The sequence below is a fragment of the Patella vulgata genome, chromosome 9 (assembly GCF_932274485.2).
Source record: "Patella vulgata chromosome 9, xgPatVulg1.2, whole genome shotgun sequence".
NCBI classification, from domain to species: Eukaryota; Metazoa; Mollusca; class Gastropoda; family Patellidae; genus Patella; species Patella vulgata.
The window spans coordinates 39,474,755-39,491,570 of NC_065887.2; the positions used below are offsets into that span (position 1 = coordinate 39,474,755).

At 39.1% G+C, this 16,816-nt stretch overlaps 1 long non-coding RNA gene across 1 annotated transcript; it reads right to left on the reverse strand.

The window, feature by feature from the left end:
- Positions 1-1,542: 1,542 nt before the first annotated feature.
- LOC126807924 (uncharacterized) lies at positions 1,543-13,712 on the reverse strand. Its single transcript, XR_007674213.2, has 5 exons — positions 13,551-13,712; positions 8,448-8,633; positions 4,127-4,215; positions 3,374-3,434; positions 1,543-2,782 (listed from the first exon to the last, which is right to left on the reverse strand). It is a non-coding gene; the product is annotated as an uncharacterized LOC126807924 (long non-coding RNA).
- Positions 13,713-16,816: the final 3,104 nt, after the last annotated feature.

The following is a 16,816-nucleotide window of genomic DNA, read 5'->3' on the forward strand; positions in this document are numbered from 1 at the left end:
AACCCCGGTTTTACGTCACATGCGAACGATAAGACACTATCCTCGCTTCCGAGCCCTGCACAACTTACAAGTGGAAAACGAGGAGCTAGAACATTTGTTTGTAGACCCGGTTCCTCCAGCCCCTTGCTCTGTCTGAATATTGGTGACTCGGGGATGACTGCACGTGTTTTGATTGTTTGATAGGTAAGATGATATTCATCATGGGCTGGGGATACAGTTTTTTGAAATTTAAGATTTTGCGATTTTTAGAGAATCTGCAGTTATAATGATAACCATGAGACCTCGGGTCCTGTCAGAGAGTTGGCCGAGAAGTTCCTCTGGATTTCCCGCCGTGGTTTCCCATTGTCGGTTGTGAAGAGACGAGATGAAATGGAGTTTAACGTCCTACTGTTCTGGTCCGAACTGGACTAATGAAAACGGGTATACGCCATACAGTGTGCGATGAGGGAAATTTCACCCGGGCAACGGCACTACGCCCTACTCTTATATCGAATTCCAACTGTCAAGGGATCTTTTACGTGCACGACAATGTGTACACGGGACCTTGGTTTTTCGTGTCATCCGAACGACTAGACAGCTGTCCTTGCCAGGCCCTCCGTCCTGCATCACTGTCAAGGGGAAACCACGCCGGAAAATCTGGATGAACTTTTTCGGCCAATGCAGGGATCGAGCACCCGACCTCCCTTCTAGCGAGCCAGCGTCTTACCGGTTGTGAAGAAAGGAAAGTCTGAAGGGAACAATCTCCCTGAAGGGAACAGTTGATAGCTCTTTGCTCTCTCTCTCCCTCTCTCTCTCTCCATACTAATCCATACGATGATTAAATGGAAAACTGATTAAAACAGAATCATTTAATTTGTAGATGTATTTGTAGTTCGTGACAATATAATGATTATTTTATGTAATGGTAGGTTGTGTGAATGTTTTCTGTTTTATCAATCAATGAATTCTAACAGAACATAAAACAACACGGGTTTGTTTGTTTGAAAATGGAGGGTTCGATGTCCAAGAGGTCTGCTATAAGGCCTATCCCCAATGCAAGGGTTCGATCCAACGCAAATATGTCATAAAGGGTAAAATCGTCTACCATTTCCTCCCAGATTATAGCTACAAACTAACCTTTCGAGAAGGACATTAAAGTTTAAGTACCGCACAGCAAAAATGGGGATCGTATATTAGGTTGGTTTTGACACCATCGCTGTCCGGGCAGAATTTCCTTATAGCAAACTGAATGGCGTATGCCCGTTTTCATTAGCCCAGTCGGAGCAGAACAGTAGAACGTTCGACCACATTTTATTTAATTTCATTTTTGACACCACCTGTAAAGACGGGTATAAGCCACGCCGTGGTCCATGGGAGACATTGATTTTACACGAATAGTGGCACTTCCGCTTACACTGTCAAGGGGAAGCCACGCTGAAAAACGCTCGAACAGTTAGTAAACTGAGTACTATTGCCTGTCTAATATTGGTTTACTGAGAGTTCTCCGTGTTCCTTCCGCTGGAAGAAAATAAATATTATATTGTAATAAAGATATGTTAACTGTTGTTTTTAAATAACACATACTTTATTCACATAAAATAATGTACAGTTTCACAATATAAAAATATTTATTCATCAGTAGAGCTCTTATCATGCACATAAACCCTCATATTCCCCAAGCAATGGTAGCGGATATTAACAGTTCATTAACCATGGCTACACTTTATGGATATAGGCGATTGGTATAATATGTACGCTAGGTTCGCTGGGAAGTTAATCCTATGGACTTTTTACTTCGCCCTTCTATTAAACCTATTATCCGGCTATTAAACTTTCTGAGAGGGTCCCGTCTTCATTAGCCCAGTTCGGAGCAAAACAGTAGGACGTTAAACCCCATTTCATTTCATTTCTGAGAGGGTAGGTCATAGCTTATTTAAAACTAGGTGGCATCCATAACCAATAGAAATCTTAAGACGAAAATACTGAACTGAAACAATACTCAAGATAAAGGGGTCAGGTACCACGAGATGATCTCCGTCTGTATTTAACCTACTATAATGGAAATGCTAGAATACAATGGTTACTGTAGCAATGGTTAAAGGTCCGATAATACGTGTAACCATGGCTTCGGAAATGATTAATCCGCGGGGTTTACCAAACAAACTGTGTTTAATATTTTTTATCAAAGACAAGTCACATCATTCACATATATTCTAAAAAATCTAAGATATGTACTTTTGTAATGAAGAGACCGTTGGCCCACATTTGTAAATTCTAAGCTTCTAAAAAGTAAGCTTTGTATGAAAATAACTTTACAGTTAAAATTTCCATTGTTCTAATTTTCTATAAAACAGAGTACAGCAAACACAACATTAAAACATAAAAGATCTTTGGATGAATTAAAAGTTGAGACAAATTCCAAATTACATAAAAATAACAATAAATCCATTTTATTTGAAATGGATTTTTAAAAATGGAAAGAATTGCGTCAAATCTTAAAAATTATACTTTGTTCTTTAAGAATGTCCATCGGTGGACAAGTGATTTTAATTTTCAAATTAAATGAATTTCAATCATATTTTATATTCAACACATACTGTCAGGTAAGATATTTGCTGAAAAGTTCCCAGCTTCATATTATTGCTTTAGAGAAGGGGACACAACTCTAGTATTCCAGTGAGACGTAATGTAAAAACTAAAATCAACAACGCATGTTTTAACATTTAAAGCTTCCAATTTCCTTCCTAAGTTGAGCCAGTTTTTCGTTCTCCACATAAACTTTTTTATCATTGTTCACATAAAACTGAAAAAAAAACCCCAACAAAAATAAACATAACTGAAAATTACGAAAAAAATTGAAACGGCTGTGGATTGTCGCCTAGAATGTATCAGATCCAAATTCCGATGTGGGGCGAGAAGAAGGTCGGGATTTTTAAAACCCGGTTCCAACGTGTGAGGAGTAGCCGCCTAGCGTGTGCAAAATGGAATGAAATGGGGTTTAACATTCTACTGTTCTGCTCCGGCCGGGCTAACGAAGACTGACATGCGCCATACAGTGTGCTATGAAGGAAATTTTTCGTGTACGCCAATGTGTAGACAGTACCTCGGTTTTTCGTGCTATCCGAACGACTATACGTTGTCCTTTGCTAGACCCTTTGTCCTGCACCACTGACAAGGTGAAACACGCCGGAAAATCCCCCGATGAACTATCTCGGCCAACACATGAATCGAACTCTGGACCTCCACGTTAGCGAGACAGCGTCTTACTCACTGAGCCACCGTGCCCCCCCCCCCCCCGCGCCAGCGAGGTTGAAAAGTAAAGTACTATCTAGTCGTTTCGGGTGGGACGAAAAACAAATGTTTTAAATTATGACAAATAAAATAGAAATCGAACCTTTCTAACTTCCGTGGGTTTAACCCTTTCCCAGGGAGGTAACTCGCTTGATTTGATTAATCTGAAAAAACAAAACCCCCAAAATGTAGAGTCATAGTCATTGTCAACAACAAAACCAATATAATTAAACTTATATAAAATTTGCCCCAAAGGTAAATCGAAACCCTGGATAAATCTGTATTGGATACTTATATAATATCATATTCCAATCACCCCGTATTCGCCTTAACATCAACAATCCCAACACTGGCACTAGCGTCCACTATAACTAGCCATCTGTCCACTATCATCCCAAAGTTTCCTATGTTGCCCATTCCGAGATTAAAGGCACATAGAGCATTTTTAAGCCATCTGAAGCATTGGTGCTGGTGCACATGAGGCTCAACCGGGGTGGGGGTGGGGGTAGGAATTTTAGAGATTATGACACTGTAAATCTACTGTTTATCATTACTCTGTAATGCGAATTTATACAATAATCATATTACTTAACAGAAACACCAAAAAGCTCACTTCTTATTCTAATTGTTCATTCATTGTTTTGAGAAATGAACATCCTTCTACTTCCCCTCTTTCAATTAATAATACTTGCCTTCATCACCGTCGTTATTGCCGCAGTCCGTCCATAATTTTTTACAAAGTAGTGGGACATTGATCCCAGTACATACTGCACTAACAAATACCCTGGGGTGCGGGCGCGGGTGAATGATGTGGACGAGGGGTAGGGAGTGGGGGCTTGGTAAATGGATACGTTACCTGACGTCTGGTTTAGTTTTTAGAGAATATGCCATCATACAACAAGCCCCTGCAACCGCTGCTGATATAAACGCACACAGTGGTACCAGCTGTAATAAACAAACAAAGCCAGTATACGTTAATTATCTTTATCAAATTACAAATCAATCTTAAGAAATACGTAAAGAGACACTTCAACTAAATATGTTGTCCGAATGCAAACGATTAACTTTCTGGGTGTGGGCGATCGGTTCTAGCGCGTTTACATGAGATCGTCAATGCAAAAGTGCGTTTCGATGCGGGGGTGGGGGGGGGTGGGGGTGGATGGATAAATAGTTAGTGCGTGCGCGTTGTATCATAAGGTCTGTCATTGAGTCGACTGGTGTGGTTTCGATTCCCCGGTTGTACGTGACAAGGAGCAGGTTCGCCTGTCCAGCCTCGTGGGTTTTCTCCGGGTCCTCCCACTGCTAATCCCCCCCCCCCCTTACGCGGAAGCGAATTATTGAAATAAAATAGAACTATATGCTAGTCTCGAAATGACCAAGTTACCCCCCCCCCCCGCCCCTCTCTCTCTCTCTCTCTCTCTCTCGTTGCGATACAATTCAAATTCTATTCTATTCTATGCATGAGTCATGCAGCTTTTATGTGATAAAGAATTGGGTCGCCTATTTAACCTCATCGATTTATGTAGGTTCTCCGGTGTCCACTCACTACTAAATGTCAAAGATATCGCCAAACATTTACATATATTATCTATGAAAACGGAGTCCGGCGACAACTCTGTGTTTGTAATTCTTCTAAAAGGTATCAAAGAGCTTCAGACAACTGTAAAGGACTAGGATAAAGGTACCGCAGACAGTGCTTCAGACAACTGTAAGGGACTAGGATAAAGGTACCACAGACAGTGCTTCAGACAACTGTAAAGGATAAAGGTACCACAGACAGTGCTTCAGACAACTGTAAAGGACTAGGATAAAGGTACCACAGACAGTGCTTCAGACAGCTCAGCTATAAAGAACTAGGATAAAGGCACCGCAGTGCCTTAGACAGCAGCTATAAAGGACAAGGATAAAGATACTGTAGTGCCTTAGACAGCTATAAAGGACGATTCCTTCCCAACAGACACTGGTATACACGGGATAACGATCCAGTTTTTCCTTGATGGACTGGAAAATCCCGAGCACCTTGACCTCCAGGGTAGTGAGTTATGTAGGATGTCAGAATTGCTTGGTGCATCCGGCTAGTTATCATGTTTCAACATTTGTAGCCTTTTATAACCCTTTAAGGAGCATGTTTAATTACTTCCAATAAGATAACAAAATGGCGAAATCAATAGACGCTGTAGTTTGTCACAAACTTAACTTAGATTGATTAATAATGCTAACAGACGAGAAATTATCGCGTTGCACGGAAAATAACAGGAAATTGCAGACGCCCTTTATCAGTTCGTTGATTGACTTGGATAATATGCTACATTGTACTTGATAATTTAAAGTGACACAACATCTGTTCTGTAAGGCTAAACCATTGCTTTATGTGGCTGTAAGAAGTGCTGCACGATACTTTCTAGAAAACGTGATACCACTCACTTCTCCTTTATCTGTAATTAATGACAGGGGTCATGTACGTGGAAGGTTATGGTCACTCATTTTTAGAACGTTTGGTATCCCTTTTGGTTATAAATACCGAGCGGCATATTCTCTCTTTTTGGAAAACCCGAAACGAGTGAGTAGTCTCGATAATGCAGAAACGAAGGACGCCAAACCCCATTTCATTTCAGTTCCATACAATCTGATACCGTTTCTCATTCGGATTCTTAATTTACTATCAAGATCAGTTAACCAGGATCCCTGGGACAAAATTAAGATATAATTCATCTAGCACTACTCATCTTATTGTTGTTATTGTTGTTGTTGTTGTTGTTGGAACATGAACTCATCATCTAGCACTACTTATCCTATTGTTGCCCCTCTTCAGGGAGGGGGGGGGCACTCTTTTATAAACGCCCAAGGTTCCCCAAATTCATGTACAATCGACATAAAAGGTAGCATGCTTGTTCCCTAGACAATTTAGCATCGATTTGGAATATGGCGTCACAATTTCCAAGATGGCGGCGATGGCGCTATATCCGGTTCCTGGTCCATATATTACTATCGTATCGTACTTGTTGTTGTTAAAGAAGAACTTCAACCGCAGGATTTTTATTATTTCTGTTTCCAACAAATGTGTGTCGTACTTTTGTCCCTTTAACCATAATGGATTTGTTTATTTACAAAATTATTGTCGATAGCCTAGTAATTATACATCATTCCCCAATAGATTCAGTTAACCTTTTAATCACGACAAATATTTAACAATGTCACGCAATTCCCTAGAAACCGACAATCCATCAATGTTTTAGTTGCCAGGTTACTTAGTGGTCATATTGGAATAGTTTGCTGATTCTAGAGAATTGTGTGGTTGCGATGTTTCCCCCCACAAGAACCAATGTATAGTTACAAACAACAATAAAATTGCCATTTAGTCTAAAATGATATCAGTTGAGTTCTCTCTACGGGACATTAAATATCATATATTCTATTCTGTGATATTATAATAATACTAGACAGGCAAAAATTTGGAGAATGGTTATTAATTCGCTTCAATTTTCATGGCCAAGTATTATTTGTCGACGATAGCCCGATTTCTCGTCGACTACGATCGATCAGGCAAAACACCCCATACACACACACCACACATATTTTCCATCACATTTTGTTGTTTGAAATGTTTTCATAGCAACCGACCCACTATGATTACAGCGAATAATAGACGACTAAATATAATTTATATAGAAATAGTTAGCCTAGTAGTTTCATCAATTATAAATATGATATATCAGGTTACCATGGTTATTATATTAATAAGAAGTGTAATCAATAATTTCCGTAATATGCAGTCATATTTCATGGGTAATATGACATTTTATCCAATCAAAATTATGTTATACATGTTGTTCATTTCTCCATTTACTTTCATTATTAATTTTAATAAATTATAGAAGTTTCTAGTTTTGTATGTCAGTTTTGTTCCATCCGACAAATAATGTCCGTTTATGTAAGTCAAATAATTTTAACTGATATTAAAGGGAGTATTTAAAATGGGCATTTGTAACATTTTTAATATGGGAATATGTAACTTATTTGAGATGGGAACATGTAACTTATTCAACATAGGAATAGAAATCAACTTATTTAATGTATAACTTATGTAATATGGGAATATTTAAATGTTTGATTTGTAACTTATTTAACATGGATACAACTTATTTAACATGGAGATATGCAACTTATTTAACATGGAGATATGTAACTTATTTAACATGGAGATATGTAACTTATTTAACATGGAGATTTGTTACTTATTTAACATGGACATATGTAATTTATTTAATATGGTCATGTGCAACTTATTTAACATGGAGATATGTAACTTATTTAACATGGAGATTTGTAACTTATTTAACATGGAGATATGTAACTTATTTAACATGGAGATATGTAACTTATTTAACATGGAGATTTGTAACTTATTTAACATGGAGATATGTAACTTTTTTAATATGGGAATATGAAACTTATTTAATATGGAGATATGTAACTTATTTAACATGAAGATATGGAACTTATTTAACATGGGAATATGTAAGGAATTGTAAACTACCCCCCTTCCCCCTCTCTCTCTCTCTACGTGCTAGAGAATTACCAGTAAAACTGTATCATATGGTAGCCCCGAAATGACCCCCCCGCCCTCTGCCCCCCCCCTCTCTCTCTCTTTCTCTCTCTCTGATGAGATGTAAAATAACAGTCAGCCAAATTCATTTCACGGTCTATAACCTTAACTGCAAATAATGTGGACTATTATACCCTGTTTAAATCTACTAATTATCACTCTGCGAATACCAAGAATAACACACACGTCGACAAAATCATATTTCTCTTCTCTAGGCGATTTATCTTTGCGGAAATTGTTATTTTTCATCGAATAAAAACAAACTTTTGTTATTTGACAACATTCGAGAACTATTCACAAAACTATTCATGGATCATCAAGGAAATTATGAAAATAATTGTTATCGGTACAGACTTTGCATTCCTAATTTTATTCCCCGTTATTTCCCAGACCAAGCACTCTGATCACTGTGCCAAATCCCTTCTCTATGAGGCAAACTTTCCCTCATAGCACCCTACTGTATGGCTCATACCCGTCTTCGTTAGCCCATTTGGCGCAGAAAAGTAGGACGTTAAACCCCCTTTTTTTTTATTTCATTTCATTTCACTCAACTCTAAAGAAAGATACTTACCTCGGGGTAATTTTTAAAAGCTCTGAAACCAAAACCAAACGTTCTAAGTTTGATTCGTTCACCCCAGGATGCCATGGCGGTCAGATATCAACACTGAAGACAGTCGGTGGGGATACTTAGTTATGGAACGGGATACCAGTCAAAATTCCAAATACAAAAATTCACCAAATAGTGCTCGTTTGATAGCTGAAAAGGAGAAATAAGAGTATTTAGTTTATTATTTAATAGGTTCCCACTGCATTGCACATATGTTACGATAGGATCTGGTCAGTGCAGGTACCGATACGATCAACACGATTGCTACGACTGAACTCAATATATATGATAAGACCTGATAGGATCACCACGATTACTCCACGATTAAAACTACGATTTCAATGGTAGTGCGAATCGTGATAGTGGGATCCTAGCATTACTGTGTTGATTTATTAAAGGAGACATCATACTGTTGAACAGAATCTTCGTTAATCCATTATCAGCTATTCACGAAACCCGAAGAACAATTTGTTTCGCATTTTATTAAGATTCCAGACGTGATGATATCAGAATAACTGCGGCCACTGCTCATATTCATAAGAAAGAGAGAGAGGAGTGAGAGAGAGAGAGAGAGAGAGAGAGAGAGGGGGTGTTAACGTCCACTTGATACAAACTAGGGCATTTCGGGACTAACATCTGGTTAATTTTATTTCAATAATTCGCTTGCGCATAGAGGTCTTTAGCAGCGGGTGGAAACCGTTGGAACGGGAGAAAACGCCCGAGGCTGAACAGGCGACCCTACACCTTGTCAGGTACAACCGGAAAATCGAAACCACGCTAGTTGACTCAATGACAGACCCTATGCTACAGCGCGCACGTGCTAACCATTCGGTCACCCAACCCCTTGAGTGGTCAGGACACAGGATTCACAACCTGAATGTCCCAGGTTCGAACACTGGTGTGTGAAGAGATAAACCTTCGGATTTCAAACAATGGAGACGGACATACGCCCGTGTGCTATGAGGGAAATTTTGCCCGGCCTACTCTTATATCGAATTCTAACTGCCAAGGGATCTTTTACGCGCACGCCAATATATACACGGGACCTCGTGTTTTATTCCATCCAAACGACTAGACACCTATCCTTGTCAGGACCTCCGTCCTGCACTACTGACAAGGTGAAACCACGTCGGAAAATCCCAATGAACTTTCTCGGCCAATGCAGGGATCGAACATGCGACCTCCAGGCTAGCAAACCAGCGTTTTACCCACTTAGCCACCGTGGCTCCCCAGCTGTCAGGGGAATCACAAGAATGTGTCTAGTTGTTTGGATGGCACGAAAACCAGGTGTAACCATAGTAGAAATAACAAACGTATGCTAGTCTCAAATGACCCAAGTAAACCAGACGTTAAACCCGATTCAATTCGGTTAGGGGGGTTGGATGGTTTCGAATCAAGGAGTAGGGTCGTCTGTCCAACCTCGTGGGTTTTCTCCGGGTCCTCTGGTTTTCTCCCACTGCTAAAGATCCCTACGCGCAAGCGAATTATTGAAATAAAATTAAACCATATGTTTGTCCCGAAATGACCTAGTTTGTGTCGAGTGAACGTTAAACCCCATCTCTCTCTCTCTCTCTCTCTCTCTCTCTCTCTCCATTCTGTTACCTTTGTATTCATCTATTATTTTTTTTTTAAATTTTTTAAAAATTTGAATCTCCTGATATGATTACTTGAAGTGTACAAGTAAACAATCCATAGGGACCGGTTTATCAGTCAACAGAAATTTGATTTGAATAAAACGTGAACACAGGGATATTTACACCTGTGATATCAGGTTTAATTCTATATCTGCTTTAGCTACATGTTGACAAATGACAGTTTAATCAACTTGACCCTTGACATTGTTTATTAACATAATATGTCTCCTCGTTTATCATTTACATAATAATAATGTCGTTATTGTGACAGAACGAGGCTAGATCAAACTGACCTAGCAGATAAAGGCGCAGAAATAAAAGGAGTGAAACGTCTAGAATATATCTTTACAAAGCCCGGGCAACACTATCAAACTTCCAGAACATCTCTTTTTAAAGCCCGGGCTACACTATCAAACTTCTAGAATATCTCTCTGTAAAAGGTCGGGCTACATTATCAAATTTCTGGAACATCTCTTTATAAAGCCCAGGTTACACTATCAAACATCTAGAATATATATTTCTAAGGCTAGCCTCGGTTGAAGCTGACGTTAAGTTCTATGAACGATCGAACACTATTCAAAAGAAAGAAAGAATTGATGAAATTTTAGGTCTGGGTACTATTTAACTTGAAAAAATATCAAGATTAAGGGGATAATGCGGTCCAGAGGTTTAGAGTCAAAGGGTTAATCTTAGAAGGATAATATGTGTTTGGTTGCAACGTAATATAAAACCAAAAATTTAAAGTAGTTCCAGATCTTCTGAGCACCCGCTTCTGTTGCTATGGTGATTAAAAGGTATCATACACCTCAATAGACATTCGTGTTATTTTGTAACTGATAAAAGTAACAGCACCTCTTTAAATAACATTGAAATATTTTGTAATAAAAACTGATTTTGATAAAAGTGTTATCATCGCTTAAATAACTAGCCGGACCTTGAAATATTTTGTAATAAAAACTGAGTTTGAAAAGAAGGAAAAAAAATCTGTACAACCAGGATGTGCATCTGCCACGTGATCTATTATAAATACTTCTACAAGTACTTTATTTACATTTTATTTTAAAAATAGAAATAGTTTAATAGATAATTACATAAACATGCATAGCTTTCAACAAAGTTAACATTTAAAACTTAAAATTACACTCCAAGCAATGTATATATGCTTGTAACCCATGTCCACCATTGTATTGTATTTAACTATTTTATATGTTTAGAGAGAACTTATATAGGCCTTTGCCTGTTGTTCAGTCCAATTCAGCTTATTGAATAAGATATTCACTAACATATTTATTATACTAATACCATAGCACAACTAGACTAGAGTCTAGTCCAATGTTTCACCCACTGTTTGTTATGTCCAATCACGTGGGTTTTCTCTGGGCAGTGGCGGCGCCAGCCGCCGGTGGTTGGGGGGGGGGGGCAAAGCTGGGGCAAAGTCCAAGGATAAGGGGGCAAAGGCATCAGCTTTAACTACGGGTAGGGGGGCCTCCCCCAGAAATTTTAGAAAAACAGAAATGCAGCCTGGTAGTATTTTAGGCACCGATCGTTGAGATAAAGTATCAAACGACCGAACCTCGACGAAGCCCACTCACGAGCGTCAAAGTAGGGAATCCTTACGGTGGGTATGGGGGACCTCCCCCTGAAAATTTTGAAAAATAGACCCTCGGAAATGCTGTCTGACAGTATTTAGGCTCCGATTGTCGAGATAAATAGAGCTGATCAGATGATGTCTGTCACCTGATCACTATCCGACCCCAGAGAGGAAAGTGTCAAATGAACGGACTTGCGAACCTCAACGAAGCCTCCGAAAATTTGAAAAGTAGACTGCCGGAAATGCAGTCTGGCAGTATTCCAGGCACTGATCGTCGAGATAAATAGAGCTTAGCAGATACCGCTTGTCGCCAAATCACTAGTATATCCGACCAGAGAGGAAAGTGTCAAACGGACGGAGTGAGTGAATCAAAGTGAATGAATATTTTCGCCACGATATTTTGTGAAATAGACTGCCGGGAATGCAGCCGGGCAATATTTCAGAAATAGAGCTGACCAGATACTGTTCGTCGCCAAATCACCAGCTTATCCGAACAGAGAGGGAAATATCAACCGAACGGAGTGAGTGTATCAAGTGAATGCATATTCTCGCCGCTTTGAACCTATATACCCAAAAACTTTGAGGATCGTAAAAAGCACTTCTCAAGTGGTTCACGTGTTATTGTTTATAGTAGGTTTACAGCAGAATGGGCTTGGTAAGAAATCACTCAGACTCTACAACATGCAAGTCTATGACTGAGTGGGGATGTAGGATTTAATCACCGTAGAAGGTATTGATTACCGAAACGTATCACAAATAATTTCTTTTTTATTTTCCAAAATCATGGGGGGGGGGGGGGGAACAGAGGGCAGACCAGATTTATGAGTGGGCAAATCCCCCCCCCCCCCTTTGACGCCGCCTCCGCCACTGTCTCTGGGTCTATCGGTTTATTCCCACGGCTAATAACCCCTACACACAAACCAATTACTATAATAAAATTGAACCATGTTAGTCCCGAAATGACCTAGATTGTGTCGATTATGTGCCCCCCCCCCATCAGGTTTGTTATGGCGGATAGTGTGCCTTGACAATGGTGCTGTGGTGACCCATGATTTTGCATGAGGAACAAGATCCCGCCCGAGCCCCGCAAAAATGGGGCGGGCGGGGTGGCAGTCCCTCCCATTGCCACTGGCTAATATTGGGCTGTGTGGAACATGCTAGAGTCGATTAGTAGCATAATATCTGACCCACGGTATATGTTTGACACTAGTTAAGCATTATCATTATAATGTTGAAACCCGCATTAAAACCGCACGATTTTTTGCCATTTGCGAGGGGGGGGGGCAAAAACTTAAGGGGGCTCGAAAAACCCTAAACCATGACGAAAAGCTCGTCATTGCGTCCCTCTCACTTATCCCCTGAGGGGATCTTTAAAGTACTGCCAATGGTTAATGAACACGTCTAAGTCAATCACTAATAAAGATCATATCATATACTTTCTATCAGAAATAGACACATGGCAGCATGGATGGTTGGTCACATTACTCGTTAGAGAAAGCCACGACCAATGCGTAGGATGGACAAATTTTAATACCCTGTGTAATACTATGAACTCCTCAGGTAAGACGTGATATCAGGTGTTTTAAAAAAAATCATCACACCACGAGGTCACGCATTAATGATAAATAAATTTTAACAAAATATATATTATTTGAAGGCCGTCTTTACGCCTGTTGATTTTAACTAAGAAAGGAAGAAGCTGCTTGTTGTGTAAAAGTTCTGTGCTATGTATATCATTTTTAAAATAAAATAAAATGGTTTATAAAAAGCCAACATATTCCCTCGGGTGCGCGAACCCAAATAAATTATTAATTATTTGTTAAAAAAATAAATCAAACTTACTTTGTTACTTAAAACAATTTCCTATCTCCCATAAGCAGGACCGCCGCGCAATAATATAGGCGTGTTAATATGTGCGTAAATAATGCGATCTTCTTCCTTAATGCTTCATTCATACAGGAAAAAAAGCACGTTCCAGATTGCACGTAGCCAGCGCGAGACTCGGGCTTGTTATTACTCAATAAACAGGACGAGTCAAGTGACCTTGGTCAAGGTTAATGGAGAAGGAAACTATAAAGTGATTGATAATTGGTTATTAAAGAGTCCACGTGTTCTGGTCTAGGTGTATTTCAATGGATATGATATTTTAGACTAATGTTATATGATTGTAAAACGATACTATTTTTAATCCTATAGACGAAATTAAAATCCAGTGAGTGGCGATATTGGTTGGATGTGTTATTACATGTTGATCTGAACAGATGGAGACGGGTGAGTATAACCAGAATTGATTTTAAATTTTAATTTCATACGATAGAATTAAATATTTGAAATTGAATATATGTATGTAACGTAAACAGAGGCTCCACGAGCGTCACTTTTGTCTAGTTTCTCTTTAGCTTTTTCCAATATGTCTCTTGTATTGTGTCTTTCATTATGGTGGCCTTCTTCAGCTCGGGTGCTCTCTGGAAATATTTTTGTAATTCCTGCCCGGGTGAATTAGTTGCTGAATTATCAATAATTGTTATTTCCCAGAGAATTGCTATTAAATATATATAAATCTCCCCGTGAAATCTCATTCTGTAATCAGATATTCAATTGTCGATCCAGGTACTAAAGAGAGTTATTAGTCACGCGTCACTATCTATTCGCCTTGTGTTTTATAGCTTAGAAATTTACCATCTATACCGTAACTTCGAAATTTACCATGAAAATAATTACCGTAGCTTCGAAATTTACCATAGATTAGAAATTTAGCATAAAAATAATTACCATTATAGTTTAGAAATTCAACATAAAAATAATTACCATTATAGTTTAGAAATTCAACATAAAAATAATTACCATAGTTTAGAAATTTAACATCGTAATTACCATAGCTTGGAAATTTAACATAAAAATAATTAACATAGCTTAGAAATTTAACATAATCTTAATTACTATAGCTTAGATATTTAGCATAAACATAATTATCATTTTAAAATGATGGGAAAAAATTTGACGGTTCAATAAAATGCTTGTTTTTTTCTTCATTATTGTAGAGATTGATGGAGAAGGGCTGATTCTAGAGGAGGACTGATTCTGGGGTGTTTTATGTTACAAGTCTGTGTAAAGTGTGTACATCTGTACCCTCGAGGACTATCCTGAACATTCGGGTGTGTTCGGCTTTCAAACCGTTCCGGTTTTAATTACTTTATTATCTTGAGTACCATGTGTCAACGAATATCAATCACCTTGATAACCGGGATGCAGCATCAAGTATTCTAGAAAGATTAAACAACGGTTACACGACATTATTACAGCTAAACGAGAGTTTGAACTAGGAATTCAAGAGGATCAAGCTACTGTGTGGAAGGTAGCCTCGTTACAAAGTGTACAAGAAGAAGAATCGCTCCACCCAGTGGTGTAAATGACAAGCAACGATGATAATAAAACCTCGGTAGGTATTTTATTATAAAAGTAGACTTAAATTGTAAATCTGTTCAAGATCAGTGAGTCTTGGGTGAGATACATGTGGAGACAGATTCCTAGGGTAGAAGTTTAGTCAGGGAAAGATTATTACACTCTGTTATATATAAATCAATGTTATGATCCACTGAAATAAGTTTTTCATTTTATTACGATTATTGAAGGAATTGTTTCAATAATTGATTATTTTATTATTTTAGATACATCAGGTGGTGAACAATATGAATAGACCAAGTGACGGGGATGTGTGTTTAATTCTCAAAAGGTAAGCTCTCTATTGTCTGTTCTTGTTAAAATCACAAGGCAATGTGTAAAGTTGGTGGTTTGCTGAAAGCTAGTGGGGGGTTGGGTAGTCGAATGGTTTGAGGCGTTCGCATTAGATCATAAGGTCTGTCGGTAGGTCAAGTGGCGTGGTTCGATTCCCCGCGTGTACGTGACAAGGAGTAGGGTCCCCTGTCCAACCTCGTGGGTCTTCTCCGGGTTCTTCCACTACTAAATACCCCTACTCCCTATAGCGAATTACCATGTATATAAAATTGTACCACATGTTTCATCCCCTATTCTGCCATCATCAAAATATCCTGTTAATTTCCTGAGTGGAATCGTGATAACAAAACGCGCGAATCTCTTAACGATTTGACCTACATACGTTCCGGTTACACTATAATGTTTCCGTGTATAACGAAACCATGACTATCACTGATACATGTTACTTCAATTACTTCAATTCATGGTACCACGTTATATTCGTACACCGTAAATGACATAAGGACCCCACTCTCGATTTAGTATACGGGCCGGGGATATACCAAAAGGCACCGCTCTCGTATAGTATACGGGCAGGGGTTATACCAATTATGGGTCCCGCCAACGCTCAGGCTGTCGATCGCCGCTCCGCTCTCGTTTAATATATAGTCCGGGGATATACCAGTGGATCCCACTCCTCTAGTTTAGTATACGGGCCGGGGATATATACCAATGGATCCCACTCCTCTCGTTTAGTATACGGGCTGGTGATATACCAGTGGATCCGACTCTTCTAGTTTAATAAACGGGCCGGGGATATACCAATGGATCCCACTCCTCTCGTATAGTATACGGGCCTGAGATATACCAATAGGCCCCGCTCTCGTATAGCATACTGGCGGAGATATACCAATGGACCCCACTCCTCTTGTTTAGTATACGGACCGGGGATATACCAATAGGCCCCGCTCTCGTTTAGTATACGGTTCTACCTTTGGATATCACTCTCGTATTGTTATCGATTGCTCAGTATTCATAAAACTATTCATTAAGGATGGACATGGTCATTAAGGACGAACGTAGTCCATCAGTTATTCAGATAATTTCCAACACGGGACAGACTCGGCGATCACGCTGTCGATCGCCATTTCCGTCAACTGCGATAAATATGGCGATTAAATAATACATCAGGCGATTGTTTTGGCGATAAATTCTTCGTTTCTATTGTAAATTTCTCACTTTATTAGACCACGGTAAGGTACGATATCCTAAGCACTCGAACACCACGGCCCTAACCGCTTAAATCAGTGATGCCTGAAAGGTTATCGGCGAGAATGCATTAATCCTAGGCGAGTGCTGACCTCTATGAAAGATAATAAACACCAACATAAATA